The sequence below is a fragment of the Phalacrocorax aristotelis genome, chromosome 1 (assembly GCF_949628215.1).
Source record: "Phalacrocorax aristotelis chromosome 1, bGulAri2.1, whole genome shotgun sequence".
In the NCBI taxonomy this organism is placed as follows: domain Eukaryota; kingdom Metazoa; phylum Chordata; class Aves; order Suliformes; family Phalacrocoracidae; genus Phalacrocorax; species Phalacrocorax aristotelis.
Window position 1 is genome coordinate 127,154,425 of NC_134276.1, and position 24,534 is coordinate 127,178,958.

General features: G+C 40.4%; 1 protein-coding gene across 7 annotated transcripts in view; it reads right to left on the bottom strand.

Annotated features, from left to right (window-relative positions):
* Nucleotides 1-24,534, bottom strand: part of ZBTB20 (zinc finger and BTB domain containing 20) — a 465,108-nt gene that overhangs the window by 104,080 nt on the left and 336,494 nt on the right. For all 7 annotated transcript variants that reach the window (XM_075106546.1, XM_075106520.1, XM_075106537.1 and 4 more), the window contains one exon: nucleotides 15,766-15,820. The gene's annotated coding sequence lies outside the window, so the exon portion shown is untranslated. The remainder of the gene's footprint in view (nucleotides 1-15,765; nucleotides 15,821-24,534) is intronic.

Genomic DNA, 24,534 nt, shown 5'->3' on the forward strand with positions numbered 1-24,534 from the left:
TGTGACATGGTCATAAAAGTGCTGGAACTCGAATGCTGGAGGGAGGAAGCAGGGGGCAAAGCCAGTACAGCAAAAAGCCCTACCAACAATACTGGCCAGGATAAGAGGCAATCAGGACAACTTATATTATTTTGTTATATATTTTCCCACATGCTTGTGTCCGATGTGTAATTCTCTCCTATCATTTAGGTCACTGCTGGATTTAGCCCTATGGGTTTGAACAATTAATTATTTTCAGTGATAGAACTATTTCAGTTTCAAAACTGGTTTGAACAGTAGATTAGTTCTAGATTAAATAATTTAACTACAGATCAGTAGTAGGTGTTTGCTCTATATTAAGCTGGCATATCACTGAGCAGGTATTACTTTTTAACATTTTAATATACTTACTAATTTATAATGCTACATTGTAAACTGGCTGAAAAACCATCACCTTGGAACACTACAGCCAAGACCTCCAAATTTAATCTCTTCTCCAAAGAGCCTTGTTCAGTCTTTTAAATGACCAACTATGGGGAAAAAGGAAGGAATGTGTCCACAAAAGGCTGTGGAAAGCTAGCTGCTTATCTCTGTGAGCATCAGCTCTCAGGCTGTGTGATCTTAAGCAAATGCTATGCCTCGATTTCCCCATCTCTATGTAACAATGGTACCTAATTAATCAGTTGCTATAAAGACCATGCAGTTCTTTTTAAGATCGTTTCCAGCAGACTACTTGAGGCAGACATTTAAAATTATTTCTCAGAAAATCTCTTAAAGCAACCCTTAAACTGAAATAAATTTGTGCGCAGGTGTTTTGTTAAATCAAGAAGTGATTCATCCTGTGCCTCAGTTTCCTCTGCAGCTAAGTGCTGAAAATATGACCTCTCTACCTCACAGAAATCCAGGGGAAGTTAAGTCATTAACAATTACATAGCAATTGCAACTCCTGGGGCAGAAAGTCTTGGAGAATTGAGCAACATTAGATACGACGGATAACTGAGGCAGAAGAGGCCCAGAGCTCACACCCTAAGAAGTTTTGATGTTCATCATATCAGAACCAAAAGGATAGGAAGTTACTTTTGTGCAGAGCAGCAGCACCTGGGAATGTGTTACACTCCGCTGCCAGGGGAGAGAGAAGGGCTTCAGACTGCTCCCCTCCCATGCCACTTCTCATTCCCAGGGAGAACTGCAGGCTGCTTCTGCTCTGCTGGAAACAGGGCACCAAGACTAAGTTGTCTGCTTTCTAAAATGAAAAAGCAAGAGTGAGAAGAAGAGGTGCATGGAGAAGAGATAAAGGAAGGGCATATTTTCAGAGGAGGGGAAACCGCCAAACATTCAGAAGTGGCAAAACGACTTTACAGAAAGACTACTGGAAACATGTAAACTGAACGGGCTGCTCAAATGTCATATTTAAGTTCAACTGATGGTATTAAGGGTCAGGAGTGACCAGTTTGGGTTACAGGAGTGTGCAATTGGCCAGCTGCACTCAATGTGGCCTTTACCTTCCTGCAGTGTTTAGATGGGGATAGACCAGAATCAAGGCACTAGAGGTCCCTTCTGATACACAGTGGAGAAACTTGTCCTCCCACATATCATTATGAGGTCTGAAATGCTGCAGATGGTGGACTGAGCAGTCGAGAAGATACAGTGTACATTATGGAAATAAACTGGAAGCATAGTTAAAGGTTAGCAAGTCTTTTTCCCTTCAGCTGCCATTGATATGAATGACACCCGTTCTTGCACTGGCAAAGGGAAAGAAAAGATGGGTTGGTGTCACTTTCCCTTCTCTAAATTCTCAGATTTGATGACTAACAGGCTACAATATTTCACTGAGAAAAAGGCCTGTTTTTTACTTAAAAGCACAAAAGTATACAGAGAAAGTAATTTTCAAGGTCAGAGGGTTGTTTTGACATTTAAGAAACACTAAAACAGATTTTGGCTTTTAAATTTGTAAATCAGAACTACTTCCTGACCTGAGAGACAATCTGCCAAATTTCTAGCTGACCACAGGCTTTTCAGGGTAAGCTAGAATTATCAGACATATCACGCTGTCTAGGTGCACGCCTCTGTAACTTTAAAGTGAAATGTTGATCAACCTTAAAAAAACGCAGTTTCTGAGACCATACAAGTAACATGCACCCCTCTTGCAGTAACTGAAGTGGCAATCCTTTCTTTAATAACCATTTTGGTACAATATTTTGCTCACTACTTGAGAACTCAATAGCTTAAGATTAATATACTAATGAAAAAAGTGGAGGGAAATACAAATGTTTCAGCACACAGAAGCCAAAGAACTCCATTCATTTTATACCAAGACTTTGATCCTCCCACCAATCCTGTTGCAATACAAACCAATTTAATTTAATGCTACATCTGACAAACCAGACTTTTCTGAGATTGCATAACTCTGCTAAATCCCCGGGAGAACTGTAAATGGGCTGAGGGAAAGCCTCACAAATAGCCCATACATGCAGGTGGGCCACACACATACATAGGTAGCACAACCTTGCCGTGCAAGCTCAACAAAGCTTTGTGCATATATAGTATCAGAGGGTCATACTGTTGTTAAAGATATGCGAGAGATTGCATGGCTTCTCCTTGCAGCCTGTTTCTCTCACAACCTGTCCTGCCTACCTCCATGGCTCCATTTGTGCAAAGTGGGTTGTAAAATAGTTGTGTTGTTTAAAATGGAGAGGCTGTACTTTCTGCCTTGCCCCTCACAGCAAAACAGCCAAACTGATTTTGCTGTTTCAATTAGGAAAGAAAACAAAAATTTTCATTGTTTTCTCTTCACACTTTTTTCAGTGACAAAGCCTTTCAGCCAAACTTTCAGCCAAAACTGGCGACAGCTCAAGATGCCGTCCTGCAAAGGCAACTACACTGGAGAACAAAAGCCTGCTGGAGTGGAGTGGGAGCAAGAGGATGCTGCAAAGTTTCTGTTGCTTCCTGAATGCCTCCCATACACACCTGTGCTATTTAAGTGATGCCCATTCTTGTATGGACTATAATGAGAAACACTTTCTTTCTAAGACTGTTTACTAGGTTTTAGTTTCCTTCTCCTACTTCAGTCAGAGCTGAAATGCAATTGTACTTAAAGGTCTGTTGTGGGTTTTTTTGTAAGTCCTGTTCATAATACTTAGCAGGAAAGCAGAGAATTTGCCAGCCTGCAACTCTTAAACTGACCTGGGCCTTACAGGATGTAACTCTTTCTCCAGGGAAGGATTTATCTCCAACAGACTACCCAACTCACTCACTTCTGCCTAATATTAATTCTGCTCTACTTTTCTCTATCCAGTCATCTCAGCTTATCATCCTCCAGTCAACCAACATTTTAAAGTCATACAACCTAAAAGATGACTCAGGAAAGCAAGAACTGATGAGCTCTGATGAAAAGATCCATGAACCTTGGACCTCCTGGTGCATGGAATATACACTTACAAGAAGGAGAGAGATGCACAACATCACTGCTTAGCGTTTGAATCGTTTTAGGTATGAGAACTGCAAAACAATTAAATGCAATGGTGGAGAAGTTTTGGATCAGAAAATGATTTGTGAAGCTGAGGAAGTGATGCTGCTAGCAAAATGAGAAGAGCATCATTTCCTTCTAACGCCCAGCTAAAGGCTGGCTTAGGCTGTGATTCTGGTTTTGGCAGGAGTACAAGGATGGCTTCTTGTGAGAACCACTGGCAACACTAGACACCTCAGAGGGGAAATGATAAAGGGAAAACAAAACCGAGGCCCTTCATGAGCAAGATGGCCAATACGTAGGGCACACAGCCAAAGCTTTTGAAAAGCTGAGAAGAGATCGATGGCACCCTGCTGTGCCGAGAGGGTTTTTAGAGTTAGGTGCTCCTATCTGGCTAAATTCACGTTTTTTCTTCATGTGAATCAACAGTTTAGGTGCACAGATTAAATCTAACTAAATCTGGGGCTACTGCAAATGTGCCTCCAAAAACAGCAAGCTGAAGTCTGTCTCATGATTACCATTTCTCAAGGAGCTCAGATCAGCTGTGCTTAGAAAATGAAATGATATTTATGTCCCACTGAAATGCCAGCACTGAATTCTTAACCTGGGGTTGCTACTGAAAATCTCCTGCATAAGGCACAAGGCAGTGCTGAGTCTTGCTCTCCCTCCCAGAATCGGTGGTTCTGCTGAGCTAAAAAGAATGAAAGCCATAAAAGCCCGTTTAATCAGGAAAGTAAGACAATGGCACTCTGAACGTTGACAAGGAGTGGGCTTGTTAGGTTAGAAAAGCATCTCTACGAAACCTCTGATAATAACTGAACTCTAGGAGGAACAGTATTCTGGTGAGCTGGGTCATGACTGCCACTAATATAGAGAGGAAGAGGTGCAATGACAGAAGATCAGATGATTTCCTCAGTACTGGAGGGAGTTTTACGGCTAGGGTTAAAGTGAAAATTCATGTCTTGGTCCTATTAGCAAACCACAAGCTTATGTTGCTTTCACTACAAACAGATTTCCCTTCACCATACTGTACTTCTTGCTGACTGTTCGGGATGATCATCCAAAAATACTCCTATTTGTGTTATTTTTCACACACACCACCCTGAAACAAAATTCAGTATGAAAGAAGAGCAGTTTCCTCCAATACAGCTCAACATCCAAACTAAGCAGCAGTAAAATCATATTTATTCACTGACTGAGGTTTCAAACAGTAAAATGATTGTTACTGAGTTATAGATGGGACCATGCCCTGAATAAGACCCCAGAATAGGTCTCCGGTGACAGCTCTCTTACCTTGACAGCCCTAGGGAGCTCTGGGGGAGGAGGAGGAGTGTATGCACACTTGTAACTGAGGGTGATACTTGAATATAGTCAAGCTTTGTGATTGCAGTAGGTAGAATATGGCAGACTTTGCCTTTGGGAATGATGTGGGAGACAGAAAGAAGGGAGCTGGATACGTGAGCCCAGCACATATGTAAAAGTGAGGCTCTTCACCTGCAAGCTGGGTGTGCCTGTCATGGGAGTCACAGAGAGGGACAAGCTGGGAGCTCCCTGATGCTCAGTGCGCCCGAGAGCGAGCCACGCTGCACAAGCTAAGTGATCCAAAGGCACGGGTGCTAAACGTGGTCATCTTCTCTCTCTGTGTAAACTCTGGCAAGCCCTGTACCTTTCTCTATGTCTTTGTTTTCCTGTTTGAATATGTGATATTCCAAATATTAATATTTTATTGACTCACAGCTACAAAGCTTAGTTCCTTAAAGTCTAGTACAGATCTTTGAAATTTTTGAAAAACTATATAAATATGAATTCTTTTATTTTTGTAGCATTATATTAACGACTGTACAGTGGAAGTTGATGAATTATATAATCTCTGTCTATATTTGCTTATACCTTTCTGAAACCGTTATATTTTCAGCAGATATTTCTCATGCCTTGTCTCAATCCAGAAATGACATTTTTGGTAAAGCTTTGCAAAAACCCATTCAGCTGTTTTTGAGTCATCCAAGTATGTAAAAAACAGTTTCCAGCTGTTAAGTTTTCCGTAAGCCTTTTTTTTCTTAAACACGCTTGTATAATTATAACACAGCTTTGTTTTAAAACATCAAACTTGACACATACATAGTCCTGAAAGAGAAGTGGCAGCACTACCATGTTTGAAACCATTTGGTTTTGAAATAACAAGGTTATTACCATATTAAAATATCTTTCTTTTCTTAAAGATTCTCCCAGACACTGAGCTACAGTTTTCTAACTGTAGACACTCAATTCTGTAAATGACCAGTAAAAAAAGAAAAAAAAACAAAGGAAAAAAAAAGACACTATTCTTGTAGTCTGTGACTGAGCTGTAACAGGGAGGACTGGGGGACACTGTTTACACTGGGAGCAGGCTCAGACCTGCCTACAGTGCGCTCTGTATACACATATGCACTCTTGAGGAGCACAGCTAAAGCTCTAGCCTAGTGTTTTCACAAGATTCAGATCGGCTTCATGCACTCTGGAGAGACTGGCAAAAGCTCGACCCACACACGCTTCAGCCCTGTCTGCTGGCGGGTGGCTCAAGGCCGCTCGCCCCAAGCCCAAGCTAGTTACTCTCAGTTTTAACAGCTGGCAGGCTAATAGCTGGCAATAAGGTCAGAAAATGTGTGGGTGGCATGTTCTGCTTTCAAGATCATGCTTCAACTACTAGTACAGACCCATGATTATGTACTCTCTAAAAAACTTGGAACTGGCACTTACGCTGGGACAGGGACAACTGTATCCTTCCCCCCTGTCCACAACACGTGGCGCTCTGCTGTGACGGCCACAGCTTTCCTTAAAGATTCTGACTTCAATTTGTTGTTGCATACTTCTACAGCTTTAATTATTGCATCTTTGCATTTTAGTATAGAATGGCATCAAATCAGGCTGGAGATGATTCCTCACTTATACTCTGCCTAGACAGAAATGCACTGACATGATACCAAGCAGACAAGAATCAGACATTTACTTAATTTAAACACTTCATTTAATCTGGAGTATTTCAGGTTTGATGTCTTAGTGGAGTAAGTGTTGGTTTTGAGAATATTAATGGTGGCTGAAACAGGAATTGTAGTCTGATTGATTATTGGATTACATGGGTTTTGTACTCAGAACTATTTTTTTATATGATGGCATAAAGGCATACGTGGCTTTTATGCCTGGCAGAAACCACTGGCCTCAGCAAGAACTCTTCTGCTGGGCTGGAGGAACTCTTTCTAAAGACTCAACATTTCTGCCAAAGGGAAGTCGCTGCATGTGTAGTTTTCTATATGGGGCTCAACTGTGCTGATTTGTACAGACCTGAAGAGACTCCATAGCTATTTCTCATGCAAAGTAAACTGCCGTTCCTCCTGCTCTTGCCTTTCCTGGGACACATCCTCCTACCGTGCAGCTGTGAGTCCACAGAAGCTATCAATGTCAGTGACATGACAGTGAGTCTGAGAAGACAGTCTGACTCATCCAAAAGCAAAAGATACAACTCTGATGGGCTTTCTCACAGAGAAATGTGTGTGTGTACGCAGGCACTCTTCCTTACCATACACTATCTGTGCTTCTATCAGTACACCTATAACTCAGTTGTATGTCCATTACTTTGAGAAGCTTTCTGAATGTGTTTCAAACCACATCAAATGTATAGGAGGTGCTCAACAAACAAAATGTCACTGGAATACAACCACAAGGAAGAAAACTCAGCAGTTCCTACCCATCATACTCTCTTCTCTCTGTACTATCTGCCTTGGTAAGCCCACAGCTAAGGATCATACAGTAAGAGACCCTATTGTAAGGAAGGGGCAGAGGTAAGGTTGCTGTGGGAACCTTAACTCTAAATTTCCTGAGTTTAGGGAGATTAAAATCTCAGTCTTCACATCCCATTAGCATACTTTTTGTGCATACAGTACATGGCCTAGGCAAGTGTATTGTTTCTAAAGGAAAAGGTATACTATTGTGTAAATAGGTGTCTGTGCGTATTTTGGAAACTCTAAGCTACGTAATTCAGTTCTAATCAATGTTGCTGGATTTTGAAACCCACCAAATTAATAATGAAGTGGAAAAAGAATAGAAAAAATCCAAACAAGCAGTAAGTTATGGTGTATGCTCTACTATTCTGAGCATCAGTGTCAAGACAAAAGAAGAGTAAGTTTGCCATTTGCTAGTTGTTAATAATCAAGAGAAGATCTGCCAGTCACACTCTTCAAGGGCTCTGTCTGTCTGGACCAGGTAGATGCTGCAACACACAAAGGACTTCACACACAGAGAAAGAAAGAGTGTTCATGGACAATGATGCAGCGTTCTTAATTAAGATTTTCATTACTGATACATACATTAAGGTTTTGCTAATGCAAGTGCCCGAGCACTCTCATGTGCAGGTAGATGTCTCTGATTCTATCTCTAGAAACCCTTTTGCAAATCATCATGAACATTCACCAGCCAAGGCTCAAAATCAGCTCACCTGCCCTTTGCTATAATGACAATAAAAAAAAAAAAAGATATTTTATTTGTCTGCCAGATGAGAACTTAACACTTTGCAGGCATGAGAATGAATAGGCTTTTGCAAGGCTGTGCTACAGCGTATTGAAACTGATTCTGATCTCACTTACACCTGTTTGATGTTGATGGAACATCAGGAGCTTCAATAGCATGACTGCAGCAAATGTTGAAGGAAAAAATAATGAGACACACACGTAGGTAAATGGAAAATGGGATAAAACACAACATGAGTTTGCCAAAAGTAGATTGTAGTAGACTAACCTGATAACTTTCTTTGATAAGATAACTGATTATCCAGACAAAGGAAATGCAGTAAATTTAATCTATCAGTATAGCATTTGATAGAGTATCACAAGGGAAATTACGAGTTAAGACGAAGATTTGCCAAAGGACTGGAAGGTGAGCAAATACTTACCTGAATAGGAGATGGGGCAGTGGTGAAAAAAGCATTACTGGGCAAGGTGAAGGCCCAATTTCCATAATTTTTTAGTTAAACAAAATAGCATTTTCTAACTAGTAAGATTTGGGGGGAGTGGGTAACATGTATTTACGAGGCCCTTCAAAGGGAGGGGGTGTAGTGTAGGAAAAAGTGGAAGCATGCTTAACAGCCATGAAAGGATCAATCAACGTCAATAAATGGCTCATTAACAATATTTAGGCCTCATTCACCTGTTTCTGTGTTATTTCTATAGTTCTGTCCTTTCGGAAATTCAAAGATGCTACAACTCTCCCAGCAGTTTACTTGTACAGTTGAATTAAATATCTAGTCCACTTTTGTGCTTTTAAAATGCTTTTATTCCCAGAACAGGATGCCCATTCATCTACAAATCTGCTTGCTGGATGCCTTAGATCTCGTTTGAATGCTGGACCCTGCCTCCCAACAAAATGCTGCTAGAATAAAATGCGGAGGAGAAATACTTGGTGAACAGAAGGACTTACAAATTGCTTCTCCCTGAACATGTTACATGCTTTTCTTGATCTATTCAGGCTATGACATTCTGTGCATTTCTTCAGTAGGACAAACTGGCCTGACCACTAGGAAGGCAATGATGTTGCACTGGCACGCTGTATGTACCAGGACGACGGGCATCAAAACACAGCCATGCCAGGATGGAAGGTGACAACAGTGCCACAGAAGTCACAGTAACAGTATCCACGTGAGATTAACTCGCAGGCTCCAAAGGAAATGATCTGCCAGTATATTTACAACAAGTTAAGGAAAAACCCAGATTTTCTGACAATCTTCCCTGAGGCATGCCTCAGTCTACAGGTAATTCAATGACTAAAATTGTTAGCTTTCCATTAAAGTTCACTGGAAGAAAAGCTGCATTTTTGCTTTAGTCTTTGGTGGCAAAATTTAATTATTTAGTGTTGTAAGTAGACCATGTTAAGCATGCACGGACATTCACGCAAGAAATTTGCACTAAAAACCAAAACTTGAAGGATTTGTTAAGTGCAAAAATTGAAAAACAGTTTCTGAAACACACCATTCTTTGGGGTTAGTTATATGCTGCTCACATATAGTAGGTTTCTTTCACAACCTTCAGTGCATAGTGCAGAGCATCCAGAATCTAACACGTTAATTTTTGTTTTGAATGTAAAAGTGTATTTACTGCAAAAAGTGAAATTCAATTAATCCCTTTTACAGACATCCAGGATAAGTGAACATAGACGAATATGAAATTTCAACACATATCCAGATCCAAATCTTGCAACTGATCCTTACTCTGGTGATTGGGTGAGGCATGAATACTTTTAAATTGTATGCCATTTAAAGTTAGGATTCCATTTTTGGCTCTGAAAAATCAAGCTGTTTTGTGTATGTTTAAGAAGCTAAAAGATTAGAAAACAGCATTCAGAAAACTGATACAGCTATTCTATTAAACTTAAAACTCAGTATGATGGAATGGGAGAGAGCGAGATCCATTCAAATCCAAAAGCATTTGCTTTCAGTAGTGTGCAGAAATCTAATATTTTGGGCATGCAAACATATGAAATGAAAATATTACCTGGGGGGCTGAATTTGTGAACCATATTCAGCATGATATTATCCAAAATGATGGAAAGAAGCAGCAGTGAACAAGAGCTTCAGAGGAAGAAAACATTATTTCTTAATACACTGCGAATCTTTTATGTCCAAGACTTCCCATTCCCGCCAAGAGGTAAAACAGCCTTTGTGAAGCATGGCCTGAAGACTAATCACATATGTTTTGACCTGTACACCTGTGTAATGGCACACAGCTAAACTACATGGCAGATGGCTTTCATTTCTTTTTTTTTAAGTGGCAGAGGTGGAGAGAAAAAGGAGATGGAGGAGATACTCTTACAAGCTCATTTTCAATGATGGTGTCCTACACATAGGATATTCAGCATGACTGTGGAGAGAGACGTGGTCTGGCATTTAGACCTCCATGAGTATTTGTATTTCGGTGCCAGTTTCAACAGTCAAATCTATAATCTTTTGATCAAGAAGTAACTTTTGGGAAACTACCTATTTCTAGATATCCAGTTTTATAGTAACCACTCCTCCAGCACTACTTGACCTTGGTACCATTTTTATCTTATATCTGATGTGTACATTTTATGAAGACAGGTATACAACACAATGTTAAAGCAGGGTGCATCAAAGAGGATTTCTGCGTAAGGCGAACGACTGACAATACATTTCAGAAAAGAGAGAGATATATTTGGTGATATAACCGTATAAAAGCAACGTGCTTGCCAAAGTTGGAAGATAATTTACCATAACTGCAAAGGGAATATTCTGAAAAACTCTGCTACGCTCTGCAGTTGTGCCATTTTGCGCAGTGATTTCAGACCTTACAACTGGACTGTCTTAATATTTTGATGGTTGGTGTTCAAACTGCTGCAGGAAATGCTGCTAGTGATTCAGCAAGGTGGTCTTTTCCATCCAAGTATATTAAATTATGCCAGTGTGGGGTAAAAGCACACTGAACAACTGCATTTTCTTTCTGTCCCTTTCTCTTTTCATACTAAGTCTAAAATATTATGCTCCTAGAACTGTCTGGTTTAAAGTCCATTTTTTCCTGCTGTAATCTGTTATATTTCAAAAACAGCTAACACTCAATACATTATATTACACTAATTAGACGAAAAATAACCCAGAACAAAAAGATCTCTTGTAAGCATAATGGCAGAAAGATGTGACATTTTCAGCTGTCATGCTGGCCAATCTTAAATTCAATCTCATCCAACTTCTGGGGATATCTTGTAGATATTGCAATTAGAAATCAGGTTGCATACATGCCTCTGTTGTAATCCACATATCAACTTCCCAGCTATGGGCAGCCATTATTATTTGTTAAATAATTTGAACGTTAACACTCAAACTAATGCTTGAATGAAAAACCAGTATCAAATTTTGTCTTTCTTTTTTTTAAACTGGCTACTTCTCTGGTTTTCTGGATATCAGGTCTATTTTTATGAAAGATGTTTTAGAACAAAACCATGAACTTTGTCAGATTTGTTTTAAATAAGGTTTTTTCCCCCATGAAAATCTATTGCTTAAGTCCATTTGACGGTTATGTCTTCAGATAAAGAATAAAGCTTAAAGTTGTGGCACTTGTTCAAGAACGTTCATTCCAAGGTGCATTCTCAGTTATACAGTTTGATTTCTATAAACACATCTGAGCAGAATTTCTGCTCCACTGCTATTTTGAGCCTGTTTCACCATTTCTCTCATTTGCAAATGCCAAATAAAGGGCCTCTGCCCATGTTGTTCTCCCTTTTGGAACATTCCCTTCCATCAGGAGACACATAAAAGCTGGGGAAATAATATCCCTTTCCTGTCTCAGATTGCAGTGTAGGTGACCCGTCCCTTCCAACAACTCCTTATTTTCAGAAGCAGATGAACTGATTCTTCTGGATAATTTGCATGTCTATTTATTACATTAATTATGATAATTCTTGAAAAATGCTAACTCTTGAAAGCTGTTGTAAACATAAGGCTTATTACATCTAGACTTTTTTGGCATCTGCAAATGTTCATTTTTGATTCATGAATAAGCTTGACCTGGAGGTTATTAGCCTCCTCTGAAGTAATGGAGAGCTTCTTAAGAAACCTGAGAAGAGGAAAGATGCCTCCTCCCTATTCCTGATGTAGCAATCACTGTTGTTCCTCATCTGCAAAACAATACTAAGCAGCTAACCGAACAAAGGGGTTCAGAAGGTGCTAATTAGTTGTTATTTCATGATGATGGTTCACAGTGCTAACAGATGACAGTTTGGTGGTGAACAAGTACCAACAGCAGGGACACATATATAGATATCAGAGGCTATTTGAGCATCATCATGTCTGATAAAGTGAATATGTATTCTCAGAAACTGGCAACTGGCAGGCTGGAATACTGCTGGGTGTCTTTTGACATACGAATCACTGACCATATGATGGATGGTTCTCATAACTATGATGAGATCAGTAAGATGCTGCTCAGCTTTCCTTAGGTCATCATTACTTGACCGAATATGTCTTCATGAAGCTGAGGAATTAATGGCACATTTTAAATATCTCTCTTTCGCTCTCCCCCTCCTCCCCCGGCCGGATGTCAAATAACAAGGATTAGAATCAGTGCTGAATCTAATAGGAATGATGCTGGAGTTCAGTACAACCCAGTTACATCAGAATCCTATTTCAAGGAAATGGACAGATGTTCATGGAATGAGGTTAACATGTCCTGCAGCTTCTTTGTATCTGGATCACTTCGGTGCATTTCTGATTTGCACTTACCAAAGCTAACAGCCGATAACTCTTCAATATTGTATGGGTTCCATCTGAATGGGTAGTGCTCCTATTTATCCTACTGTAGCTACCTATCTTACTGTAAAGCACCTTAGTATTGTTGATATTGTTACATGCTGTTGCCAACAGGATAGAAAGGCTCAAGACTGGTTCGAAGACTCTTCCATGAAAAGGTTGATTCTTGACAGAGTCCACCTGCTTCTCTCAAACTCCTGAGGATATTCAAGTGGATCAGAGATTAGCCTTATTCCTCTTAAGTGGGAATATTGTTTGGGGGAGAGATCCATTAAATCCTTCCACCTCCAAAACCTTGATGGCATATAGCAAGACAGACACAAGTGTAACCTGGGGGAGGAGGAGGAAGACTCCAAATCATCGGCAAGTTGTGGATGGGCATATGAGAAGAGAGCCCAGCACCAGGTACTGAGGCAGAGGGCAGAACAAATCAGTTGTTATCTCTAGATCAGAAACATGCTTGACAGGTACCATTAACAGCCTCTAATGTAAAAATATCCCAATTCTACTTTTTCTGTTACCCAAAAGAATTCAGAGTATCAGTGGCCTGAAGGACCTATCCTCCAAAGACAGAGAGAACCAGTACAAACAATACAAACTTTATGCATGAGCCTGAAATAAAGTGAGGCTCCTATGGAGCTTGCTAAATTGGGAAAAGAAGAGCACAAAGAAGTCCCTGGCTGTGGAATAAGCCCAACTTAAAGAAGGAAGAAAGTGTGTGACTCTAGTTTTACAGGTTGAGAAACAAAGGAAGACAGTTGGGAGATGACTTACGCAGGGTCATGCAGCAAAGCACTGCTGGAGAGGGATTTCAGCTCTGGGTTTCCAGATGCCTACCTACCATGAAGCCAGCTTGCTGCTTCCACCAAAACTGTCTTGTGCTGCAGAGGTACAAGAATGATAAACTGGTGCCTTTGTGCAAACGTTGAAGGCTCACAGTCCCTGCCACAGACATAAATGATTTTGCCACTGCAGCAGGAAGTGTTAACACAAGCGGTGTGCGCTTCACGTCCCTGAGTATCATTAACACTTTTTATCGATATTATGAAGTTCTGCAACAAAAATAATAGGATTTGTCAGGGGCCGTTATGAACCGCCCCTGCTGGATAAATACATAATACATGATGGCAAAGGTCTGATGGGACTTTAATCAATTGCCTTTCCGAGTCAAATAAATGTCACATTAGACGTAAGCCATGTTGCATTTTGTGGGGGCCTCTGCTCCCCTCGTCTCACAGGCCAGACACCGCCACGGGGAGCTATGCACGCGCATAGACTCCTACTTATTTGTAGCAAATATATCAGAGCAAAACTGGAACAGCATGTTGTAAATTACAGATTTGGGACACCTTATAATGAAAGGCAAAGGGGAAAGGGAAGAAATATGGGGACACCATAGACATGATAGGTCAGCTCAAATACATCTCCTTGGTAGCTGGCACTGTCATACCACCTTTCGCAGTCACTGCAGCATGTCTCATGTTTCTGCCCACGGGGCAGGGGAGAATGGTGTGTGCCATTTCTTTCTGCACCGCAAAAGTAGCGAGTCAACTTTAAACGTTAAAGTGGCATATTTTAGGTCTAGTATCAGGAAAAGAAAGCTCTTTGGTCGTTTCAGCATGCACCTGAAAAAATTATGAATGCCCATTTGCACTTTAGCATCCCTTTGAAGAAATTCCAAAAATCAAGATGCAACTTGAACACTTGAACATAAATTTGCACATTTAATTCCTCTCCCAAATATGAAAGAGCTACTTTTCTTACTACCCTATGCTTTTATTTTTTTTTTTTATATTCCAGGCAGCATTTTAACAGCCATCTACTTTCCTCTCTGAACGGGCAGTAGACATGAATTTAAATTGCAAAATGGAGATCTAAAGTAACACAAAGTCTAGGCATATTTGGACATGGAGTTCTAAACCTAAATTTAAAAGTCCTCATTATTTTTGGCATTCCCTAAACACCTCCAACTTGGACATCCCAAGCAGTGGCTTAAAATGCTGGTGGACGTTTGGAAAACTTTGGTCTGTCTTTACTTAACTATAGTAAATATTATGAAGTGTTAGTGCTATATTTCCCTTTATATCACAACAAGAAGCATCATTGTTTTAAAAACACTAGATTTCACTGCCAACATGTATGAAGGAATCCCAGCAAAATGCAAACTTTTGTTCCAAATACGCAAAACCATCACGTGTCAGAACCTGGCAAAATTAAAAGCCAAACGAAAACAAACAAACTTTCCCCAAAGTTCCACTCCCTAACCCCCCAAAAAGGAAAAAGCAAAATTTAAACCATGAAGCCTTTAATTCTTCCTGTTCTAGGTCTTAAAAACACAATTATCTAGTTTACTATGGTATTTTCTTCAATCAAAAGAGTCACTGAATTGACAACTTAGATCACAGCAGCCAAACTCAAGTGCATGAGACCAGGCAAGAAAAGAACCCTACACAACATTTTCCAAAGAAGCCACTAACAGATTTTTAATCCTGTTACTGTTAGATGTCAAAGAGAATACAGCACATTTCATCTACCCAGATAATAAGAGTATGTCGGTATGAGATAGGACAACACACAGGACTAGGTAAGGAAGGGTCCCATGCCACAAGGTCAGATTTCAGCAAGGGCAGGTTGAAATGCTAGCTGACTGTCTTCTATACTTGTTTTATGTTTGCACAGCATGGAATACTATATGCTTTATTCTGAATCAGAGCACAACAGCATAATGACCGTCCTAACACGTATATCCCCAAGTATAACAGAAATCTTCCATATTATCACCCAGAAATGCACATATAAATTCTGGATCAATCAATCAATCAATCATAAAATGTCACTGAACTAAGTCTGAGTCCCATAAGCTGACACTGCATTAAAATCCTGGACTGCTGGGTTAGAATAAAAACTCAGTACTTAGTTCTGTGGCCATGGGGAGAAACAGAGACGTTCACAAGGGCCCCAGGCTGACTTGGATGGAACTTGAAGCAAATGCCCAACTCATATCAATGAAAAGTATAAAAAGTTTGGTATAAATACTTACATAAGAGACAGGAAATGTTCCTTCAGAGGAAGGCCACAAACTGATCGTGAGTGATCTGAGAAGAAAAAGGAGAAAGTAAAAAGGAAATTGAGTGTCAATAAACACACTAAATGATACCAATATTAAAACAGGGATCGAGGAGACTCACAGATGGCAGCAGTTCCCACGGGGGAGAGAAAAAAAAAAGGTGTTTCAAATTCACAAACTGCATAAATCTTAGAAGTTTTGAAATTACCTGACCCCAAAACTATGTAGCTGAGAAAACTGGTAATGACTGAGGAGCCTTTCAGTCCTGGGATAATTCCTAGCCAGCAGAGACTAAATATCCTCCGGTGGCTGTTCAACAGCCTCCGTGAAATAGGCTTGTGGCTCCTATGGACAAATGCTCTTATCACAAAAACGCTGCCAGATTTGAATGGCATCCTTCTTAGCAGGCATGCCAGATGATACAGGCCTCCGAAACAGAATTCGTCTTCTTGATCCTGACCTTCACAGAAGAGGGGTTAGGCATATTATTAGGGCTGAGGATGCTTACATTACGGCTGATAGCTGCACAGTAAAATCGCGTTCTTAGTTCCTTCTGTCAACACAGTATCGTTTGGACTTGACGGATTTGTTACTCTGAGATCCCTACGAAAATAAAATGGCTGCATGGAAGTGGAACGGCTGAAGTATCGCAAACTTCCGGTAGACTACAGGTCTAGTTTCCAAAGTCAACTATGGAGTATCTAAGCTTTATTGCCAACACATTTTCCAAAACATATTAACCTGGGATGAAGTAATAGACAAAATGAATCAAAGCCTGATGCTCTGAATTGTATCAAGAAGATATACTCCTGTTGGACACAGAAAAGAAAGGCAGATGCCCCCAAAACGGTCAAAGCTACAAATCAGTCCTGTCTGCCCTTCCCTTCACCAAGCTGAAAAAAAATTCAGGTAGTCAGACCAGACAGTGGTCTCCAAAAGACTGTTATCAGGGGACCAAGAGCACGGTGGATAAAGACCATGGGATCCCTGTGGTGTACTCCTGTACCCTCATCTATTGTTTCCTGTCCAGTTACAGTGAGAGATTAGTTCCATTGTTCCTCAAAGCAATTACAAATATGCAGAGAAATACAAACCTAAGTTGAGATAGTGAAGGAAAAGTGAGGAGCGAGAGGAGAGAAAGAGGGAAGGCAGGCATAAAATTTGTTCAGACTTGTAGCTATCATTTGTGGTCATTATGGGCCTGGTAGAGGACACTGTGAGAGAAGGCATGTGTGCATATCTAGTGGTTGCTCATCCACAAGGGAGGTGGAAGAAATACAGCAAAGAGCAGAGAGAATCATAAAAACTTCAGGGCAGCAAACAAGATGCTTATAGCATCCTTTGGATAGGCCACCCAGAGAGGCCCTGTTTAACAGCAAATTTCTTTTTAAAGAAGCTGACTGCTCCCACATGTAAGGAAGATTTGCGTGAGAGAGAACAGAGGATGGATTCTGCCCAGACTGAAAAGCTGAAGTACAGTAGGATGAAAGGAAAGGCAAGATCAGGCTGTTGGAGAGCAGGTCAGAATTTATGTTCCTTTCAAGAATCCATTATTCTGATGAAATTTAACAGGGAAGTTCTGGTGGAAAAAAACTACTTTGCGAAGCACGTATCCCTTATTTTCCTTTAACATTGCTCCTGAAGATTTAACCATGAAGCCCACAGATTCATCTGCAATAGGCTATATGCGAAGGACTGTTAGTGGCTGGTAGTTGGGAAGTATTACTTTCAGGGTTCTGGGCAGATGGGACAGTGAGCTGTACACCATGGAAGAACCTGAGACAAGAAGTCTGAGCCAAAGAATGTGCTTGGAGCCCCGGAGCTCAAAAAAAAAAAAAGTAAAAAAAAAAAGCAGGAGGCATCCAACATGGGGAAAAAAAAACACAGAATGGAAAATTTTAGGCTGGGTGGTTAGAGTTTGGCTCTGTTATAAGCAACATATAACAAGCTCTCTTAAGGGAGAGTCAAGCAACTTTGATGACATAGATGCTGAAGAATTCTACAAATTATGGCCTGAGACTCCGGAGGTGCTGAGTAATGACTTACACCAACATTGCTGTTGAATTTCCTATAAGAAGTGAACAAGACTGTCATACCTAATTAAAACTGTAGGGTAATTTTAGACAGGCACAATATACTAGAAACTGCAAACTACAATCTGACAAATCATCAGTACTGAAACAGCATAATTTTTAAAACGATCGCAGTTGGTCTGGACGCTTGATTACAAGTTTTGTTCAAAAGAAAATACATGAAAACAAAACTTTCCATGTAAAGTATTGGAAAAACAAGATGTGTCTGAGGAAACTATGATTCACTGCAGGTTAGATAACTGCATAACACGTATGCGGGAGAGAAGTGGGCCAAATCCTGCTCTCACTGCCCTGTGCACTCGTGCTGACTTAATTGAAACCATGAGCAGAACCTCAACCATTAAAATGCTGGGGTGAAACTTTTTATCATATGGCACTGTTTGTCACTCGAGACATACTTAACCTAATTACATTAGATTAACACAGTACATTTCTTCAAGATACGCTATTATATAATAACATTAAAAAAATGAAGTCTAAGAAAGCTGACTGTTTTCCCCAGGTCTCCATGTTATAAGCAGAAAAATTACTCGTCTCTATTTATGCAGTTTATTTTCAACCCAGTATGCCTCTATTTGGTGGGGTGGACAAAGGGAATTCACTGATCTTTTTCATATTGAATTCCTAGTGTTAATTAATCATTATTATCTGGAAGGTGTTTTGGCCATTGGACAGAATAGCCAGGGGCTAATCTTAATCCCGCCCTTGCTTCATTGCGACCAGATTCTGCCCACTTTCTCTTTCTTTGCTACATGAATAAATTCCATTTAAACTACAAAGACTAAGAGACAAGCAAGGCCTAAATATTAAGGATATTTAGGAATCTATCCCCCCTTGAGTTTAATGAGAATAAGGTTCCTAAACACTGAAGAATTTCTATTTATGGGTATTTAAGATGGTGAAATCCAGTCATACAAGTTGTTACATTATATAAGCAGGTAATTGATTTATGAGGCTAACTACAATCTCAGAAGTGACTTAGGCATTCACGTCAAAGTCTATTGGAAGTCAGTGAAATTTTGACTGTAAACCACCTGGGGACTTGAGAATATTTTACCTTTGTTAGCTTAAGCACTGCCTACTTTCAACGAAATTAACATCTTAGGTGCCAAAGTAATTTTTGCAACCAGCGTTCAGTTGCTTCTTACAATTTACTCTCTAAGTGGCTTGAGGTAACCTGCTTCAAGTGCCTTTATCTTAGCAGTAAATTGGGACAGCGATTCCGCTCCATTTTTGCAAAGTGATTTAGGATCTCTCTGATGTAATGCACTACAAAGGTAAGAAATGTTATGCCTTCAGCCCCTGGACTGGCAAGAAGCAGGCAAATTATGAACTGCTTTAAGCAGGGAGGACTGGCAACAGATTCAGATAATCCTAAACAGACTGTTCTTGCCTCAAAACATTTTCACCTTTTACCGATACAGAACCAGCAAAGGGCATAGCTTTATCGTATGTAATCTACTAAGCATATTGGAGTTAAGATACAGAGTCCTGACATACCTCTCCTCCTGGCTGCACTACACCTGCTCGGTATCTAAACTAGAGTTTAATCCCAGTGGAGGATGAAGAAAATAATTTACTGGAGAATTCCTCTGTTCAGAGGGGGCCAAACAGAGCCAGGCCATGCTGGGGGAACATGGTGAAAGAGGAGACAGCTGAAATTCAGTGGAGCCCTGTAAATGATCTGAGGGGGCAGAAAAGATGCACTGCATCTCTGACACAGCAGAGACAGATTACAGCAAAATTAAATTGAGGATTTTAGTGGATATAATTGTTGCTTTTATATATTAATGAACAAAAATAATACGTGATTCTAAACTGAATACCGGGTTTGACATTTAATCTGAGCGCTCGTACTATCCATAAATGTTCATAAACGTCACAAGACCCCTACCCTTTGATTGAATTACAATCTAGTATGCAATTTAGGAAGCACGGATTAATCTACATAGATTTATATTTCTGCAGGTTACATTGTTATTTGTTGATTTATACCCTTTTCGCCTAAGTGTCCTTTCCATCAAGAATCCAGGAAAATACATGCAAAACTTTAATAAGAGAGCAGCTCAAAATCCAGTGACTAGCAGCAGACGGAAACTTGGTTCAGTGAAACCTATACTAATTATCATTTGCTTTTTGAAGTCACCTCTGCTAATGGCCAGCAAAATCTTAGTCCCTGTGATATCTCCTATTACCTTCACATTAACTCTTACTACAGCCAGCAATCAGCTAACATGTTTCTTGGCAATGCTGCGCAATTAAACCACCTTTCAATCAGCTTGCTGAGGAATCCAGAAATGGATTACCTCACACGCGAGGTAAGAAGCCACATCAGGAAAAGTGACATGGCAACGTATAGAGGAAAATGATCTTCAAGTTCTCCTTTTCCTTCTTTTTCTTTTTTTCCCTGTGGTTATACTACTTGAGGTGACCACCTCCATTAGTAGCCAAAATATCTGAAATTTCACTGTCACCTGTACTAACAGGCTTCCCTCCCTGCACAATGGTGTCTGCTTGGGGACTGATAATGACACCCACTCAACCAGTGTGTCGCAGGATGTAAACGGTCCAAAAGGCGCCGACCAGACGACAGCGCTTCTGCAGATCCTGACCTCTTCAGGGGCCTGATCCTGCTCCCTCTGAAATCAATCAAGCCTTCTGAAAGGGTTAATGGGGCAGGTTCCCCTTCCTCCTCTGCATTGTTACCTCTATGTGCCCACCAGAAGAGGGGCAGGCAGCTCCCCAACACGGCCCTTGTCCATGCAGATTCACTTGTCCATACAAAACCGAAGAGAAGGGCTAGCTGCTCTGCCTAATAAGAGAGGAAATGAACATCACTTGGTTGAGTTAGTGCTAGGGAAGCGATGAACTAAGGAGATGGTTTTACAACTGACGGCTTATTGCAGTGAGGGAGAAAGCACAAATGGGAGAGGATACTGCAAATTCAGCTTGAGTGCCAGTTATATGGCCATGTACCAACCCTTAGTCTACGATACTGGGGAATCAAAATACGATTATCTTTGAAAAATAATGGCTTTTTGTAGATACATTAGAATTAAGGTAGGTCTATATATATTGGAATGCACTTACACATGTATTTTGATTACATATATTAAAGAATTTGAAAAAATCTACTCAACTACAGGTGCACACGTTCTTTTTAATGAGATAAACATCTAAATTGTGGTTCTGCAGAGAATGCAATGATGACTTGAGAACAATTTTGAATCAAAATTTCTTGAAATATTCCATCACTTATTTTCCAAAGACACAGTTTGTTTAGAAGCTATAGTCCACAGAAGATAACAGAAAAGGCAACTGATTCTTTCCTCACTCAAACTTCAAGACAGAAAACCTTGCAGTTTACCTTATCACAAATTGTAAAGGATTTATGGTGTAACTATAACTTATATTTTCTTTAATTAGCATATAAGCAACTATTTAGTATCTTTGTTAAATTTGGACCAGAAAGTGTAGTAAAAGGACACTTTTTTTATTTTCTGTAATTAAGAATAGCTACAATATTAGCCTTGTCTTTTTCAAATTAAGAAATATGTACCGGGAAAACGAGACTTTAAATGTGCATTACACAAAAATGCTTTTATAAACCAGAAACTTCACTAGAAAATACAATAGAAAAGTCTTGATGGAATAGATTTTTCAGCAGACTCTGCTTGCCAGGAAAGCTGGATAATATTATGTTTCGATAGGACAAGAGAAATTAATCCAATCAGAACTTGGACTTTCATGTATATGTAAGCTCATTCAAAAAGACATCAAGTCAAGGAGCTGACTCATTTTACAGGTAACTCCACCCAAAATAAGTCCTACCAGCTGTTTTCAGTGAAAACAATGAGACAGATAAAACAACAAAAGGAATTTCTTACATCTGCAAATTGAACTCTAATTAACATCCATCAGAGGTCTCCAGCTCCCTAAGAACTTCAGTCAAGAAATCTCTCTATACAAAGCACTTCCGAGGAAAACATCTTTAAAAGGAGAGCTCTCTGGAAGCAACAGCACATTACAGCTTCAGCAGCAGTTGCTTTAAGGGGCTCAGGGTGAGAGCAAAACTAGCAAAAAGTTTAAAACCAAAAAAAGGTTAAATAAATTCTTGTTTTATAATCTAAATGTAGCATTTTGAGCATGCGTCCTGACTTAAAGATGGCCTGAAATGGCATTAATTTTAATTTTCAGTAACTCTAACCACTGACTACGTCTTTGAGAAATTTGTAAAAATATGTCAAACCAGGACGTTTCGTTGGCAGGTACTTGGCCACCACAGCCCCGCTCAGCTCAGCCTACTGGCAGAAGGAAGCCGCCTACCACCACCCTTCCAGTGCCATGGCACTGCCCCTTCCCTGCTGTCCATCACTGTCCTGGAGGGGTGCATGGAGGCCAGTGCTTCTCAGGTGCTGGGGGACTAATTCTGGGAAACAGAATACCTGCGAAGGGGCGGCCGCTGCCAAAATAACCCACACCTACTTCTTCTGACAGCCGGGCTGTGCTGTAGGCCAGGTTCACTGCTCTGGTGGAAGCAGCTGCCTGCTCCTGCCTCTCATCTTTCCAACATCCCTGATGCCATTCCCTCGTTGCGTGGCTGTGCGGGCTCCCATCAAGAGACAGTAAAGGAGAAAAGATGGCCCTGGAAAAGATGGTGGCTGCGATGTGACTGGGTTGTTCCCATCCATCTTACAGCCTGTTCCCTGTTCACTCTTGGAAAAGGGGAGAAAAAAGTCAGCTGTTGACCAGATGAGTTGTCTTTGTGGTCCATAAACAGTTTGGGCACTTCTATTTTATAAAATATTTTGAGTTCACTACTCTTGGCACTTGGAACTCAGCTTTGAAACCTTAAACAGAAGAAAACAGAAAACATATCTATGTAAATATACAAGGATATATACCTAATGGTTCTGTCTGTCTTTCAGGATCGTACCCTAAAAATTAGGTCTTAGCTCTGGCTCATGTCTGCAGGTGTATTTTCCGTTCTGAGGCAGTGTGGTTGAACTGGCAGCTCACAAGTTAGATCTGTTGCCTTACACCATAGCCACATCAGGTCATGCTCTCCTATTGCTAGATGGATAACCAGAGAAGTGTATCTTCTGCTTCTCTGGTTGGAGGTTTGCAGCTCAAGTGCACAGTCCATGTTCCCTTCACCCTCTCAAGTACCTGTCCTAAATTCAGCAGGGCCAAAACTGGATTACACAGCATGAGAAATTACAATCAAATAATAATGAACTACTTAAGCAGACTAAACTTGAGTAACCAAAATGTTAAGCTGAGGAAGTACGGTACTGGACATAAATGCATCTGTATTAATAATAGCAATTAGTCAAGTTTGTCCACTATTAATAAGTAGATAATTGCTATAAAATCTAGTGATACACACAAATAGGTTACTGATGTGAGGAAGTGACCCTGGAAAATGAGTTCAAGTTATTGGTTGGGAGCTTTCTATTGCTAATTATTGTTTTCTTTCTGAGTATTAATGTTCCTCCAGGATGATCCAATAAATCTAGCAGTGTTGTGATCGCTTCTCTAAATGGTATCTTTGGATCATATGTGGTCCCAAGAGCCATGACACTCCAGTGTACTTTACGCAATTTATTTCTGAAGTGAGACATGCTGACTCTCCATAATATTTCTTTCATTTTAACATCTGACTAACATTCAATTTGGGACATAAATACTCCAATATATCATTTTTCCCTGTAGGCACTGCAGATCAGAACTAAAGGGCACTGGCTGAGTCTGTGAGTACCACGAGGCTTGGGGAACAGGGTGGGCTGGAGCAGGGGGCACTGCTAAGCCCAAGCTGCAAGCGTACTGGGGGGCTGCACCGGGATGTGGGGGTCTGCACCACCCACAGGTGCTGGGGGGCAAGGGGTATGAACAGAGCTCTGGCACACCCCAGGCTGGGGTTACACTGGACTTCAAAAATCCAGCTTGCTCTCTTTGGCGAGAGCTGCGTGGTTTAACACTTGAATATGAGGGTGTCTGTTAAATCGGGAGCGAAGTCAAAGCAAGATCATTATGCAAAAGTATAAGTATGTCAAATTCATAGTCACAATCATTTAAAGAAAATGTCAGAATGTTTTCCTGACCGCCTGTCCAGTAAAGAAACCACAACGTGACTATACCAAGACCTATAAGAAAATGCTAATCTGACATACTGTACACAAGAGCAGCAAATCCTTGAAAGGTAAGGTACCATATGGTCTGTGCTCTGTTTTTTACAATTTGTACTGCTTCGAAGATGAACTGTGTTCTTGTGACAGTATGCAACACTTGGAACGAGACTAAACACATTACAGAAGTATTTCACTTGCCTTTAAACCCCTGCAGACTCACTGAAGTCACCAGGGTTATGCAGCTGCACCACTGTATGCAGTGTTAAGCCCTCAGCATCTACAAAGACAGGTTAAACATGTGCTTTTTCTGAGTTTTGCTGGAGGACAACCAACTTTTTTTTTTCTAAAAGGCCATAATCAATACTTTGGAATTTATTTTTCACCTCTTTCTTCTCACTTTATGCCTATTAAAATAAATCAAAACTACCTTACAATGATCCACTAAAATGGATCTGGGAACAATACTCTCAATTTTATATTCAGTATGAGAACAGTGTACCCTACAGCATGCTGTTAGT